The sequence below is a fragment of the Pteropus vampyrus genome, unplaced genomic scaffold, assembly GCF_000151845.1.
Source record: "Pteropus vampyrus isolate Shadow unplaced genomic scaffold, Pvam_2.0 Scaffold26, whole genome shotgun sequence".
Taxonomy (NCBI): domain Eukaryota; kingdom Metazoa; phylum Chordata; class Mammalia; order Chiroptera; family Pteropodidae; genus Pteropus; species Pteropus vampyrus.
Genome location: NW_011888807.1, coordinates 3,675,274 through 3,678,187, shown reverse-complemented (window position 1 = coordinate 3,678,187; position 2,914 = coordinate 3,675,274).

The window sequence follows — 2,914 nt, the reverse complement described above, 5'->3', positions numbered from 1 at the left end:
TCAGCCTCCAGGCTACCTAAGGAAGATGGTTCCTGAGGAAGTTTCAAACATCCTTTGGCTCTCGAAAATAATAGCTATAAGAAATGAAAGTATGTGACAACGCTGTGTTTTTCAACTTGAACCATTTACCCACTTTCTCTCAAGAAACTATCAGGGTTAATCCTGTCATTCCTCACTTCTGACTCTCCTTAGTCATTCAGAGAGGCCCAAGTCACCTCTGCTATCACTCATCAAGTGAACTCACATTCCCATACTATGCTGTATGTTCATTAATCTCCTCTAATCTCTTAACTTCCAACCCCTTCAAGTGTGCCCTTTGCAAAGCACCCTCTGTCAACAGCAAAGTATTGATGTGCTTTAACTCTGCTCTAAATGTTTCCTTCATTCTCCTCCCTCAACTGAAACCTGGCTATTCTATGAACAATATCACTTCTCTACAGTTCTTTTAAGAATCTTTTTTGGCCTCTCAAGGACTTCACTACCAGTGTTTCCTTCTTTTAATGCATATACTTACTTACTTATGTCTTACAATTCCCATTTGCCTTTCTAAACACAAAAACAAAAGTGTAACCTCCATAACTTACCCACAACCCACCCTACCCTACCCTAGCTATAGTCCTATCTCGCTGCTCTCAACTACTGCAAAACTCATTGAAAATCATGTCTTTTGTAGATAATATCTTACCTCCAATCTTTCTTCACATCACTCAGATAAAGCTTCCAGGTGTACCACTGCCCAGGCTTACTGAGTCTATTCTTCGCAAGGTTGCCAAAGACCTACACGTTGTCAAAACTCATAGTTATCTCCTTCTTGAAACACTTTCTTCCTTTGAATGCCTCATTTTTCTCTCACCTAAATTCTGTCTCTTTTGATAGCCACCCCCTTTAATGTTCAATCTCCAATATTGACATGGTCTAGGTGTTGATCCTGAACCCTTTGTTTCGTACATCTAGACGTTAGTCATGATCTTTATGTATTTTCATCTAATTCTGCCACTTCAAATACTATCATTATGTGAGCCATCTCTCCAAAACACCAAATTAGTTTTTCTACATGACTCTGTGATATTTACACTTAGATTTTTAATAGACGTTTTGTACAATTTGCCAAAATATGACTTATTTTTTACCCCCAAACATGCTTCTGTTGACTCTGCTTTCAATTTTAGTAAATGTCAACTGAGTTCCTCAATTCAGTTTAGATATTATCTTTCATTCATATCCTTCTCTCAACTTTATAATCAATAGCAATTGATTAGCAATTCTTTCATTCTACTTTTAAAATGTATTCTGAACCCATTCACTTCACAATACTTCTACCTCCATGTCTACAGTGTGTGATGTGGATTGTGCAATGGACGAGGGGATCTTTCCAAGGAATATGTCTGTGTGAAAATTCAGCCTGTGCTCTGCTTACAATCCCAGTGTTGGGTTGTGTCTTTTTAGTGGAAGGAATGCTTTTTTTTTTTCTTTTTACTTTTTCTTTCTTTCTTTCTTTCTTTCTTTCTTTCTTTCTTTCTTTCTTTTTTTTTTTTACAAATGCTTTGTCTACTTGGCAAGCTTTGCAATGAAAGGATTACTTTTTCCAAAATGCACAGAGGAGGCAGACTAACTAACCCCTAATATTACTCTAGTAATAGCCATCATCACATCATCATCTCTCCTTCAGACAACTGTAACAGCCTTCTAATTGTCTTTTTTCTCTATACTTTTTCCTCAATACAATTACCCTCAAGATAACAATACAATATATTTAGAAACAAATATAAAATTATAAATCAGAAAATATTCTTGCTGGCTTAAAATCCTTGTCTGACTTACATAGTCCTACAGAATCTGCTATCACTTTAGATATATCTGATGCATCACTCTACATTTCCTATAAAAGGAAAAACCTCAGTTTTGCAGCTGTGTCTTTCTTTCCTGTGTGTCTCTTACTATTCACACAGAACAGCTCACTTCTGACACTTACAGTCACCAAATGTGTGTTTTTTTTCCCCATAACAAGCAATTTTCTGCAACATAAGCTGGGTATCCTACAATTTAACTCAATTCCAACATTAGCTACCTGGAGATTGTGTCAAATCCCACAAATTAAGGGCTCATTCCCACAAGACTGATCTCACCCCACTTCAGATACCAATCACAAGTAGTAGGTCCTCAGTTTACACACAACTTCTGTCTGGTTTGGCTACAGAGGTTCCCATAATCCCCTCCTCAGGTTTGATTAATTTGCTAGAGTAGTTCACAAAACTTAGGGAAATACTTACATTTACTTGTTTGTTAAAGGCTATGAAAACAAATACCAATGAACAGCTAGATGAAGAGATACATAGAGTGAGGTGTGGGAGAGTACCAAGAGCAGAAGCTTCTGTCTCCATGGAGTTGGGGTGTGTCACCCTCCAAGTGTAGATGTGTTTAATAACCTGGAAGATCTCCAAACCCAAAACTACTGGGATTTTTATGGAGGCTTCATCACGTAGGTATTTCAGCCCTTCTTCTTCCTCAAGAGAATGAAGATTGGGGCTGAAAATATCAAGCTTCTAATCATGGCTTGTACTTAATGGTGACCAGCCCCCATCCAGGAGCTTGCCCAGAATTGCCTCATAAGAACAAAAGACACTCTTATCATCCAGGAAATTAGTTAGAAGCTGGAGGCAGAGACCAATGTCTATTTTTTTTTCTATTATTTCATGATAAGGAACTTTGTTTCAGTGTTCCTTTTTTTCTTGGACATGTTTCCATCCGATTTGCCTACTGTTGGCTTCTTCTCATCATTTAGAGCTTAGTCTGATGATCATGTCCTTAAGACTTTCTCTGAGGTTCCAAACTAAATAGCTCTTATTTTAATATTTTGAGGATATTTACTATTAATTCATTTATCATTACATTCATTTATTATTTATATCTCTCT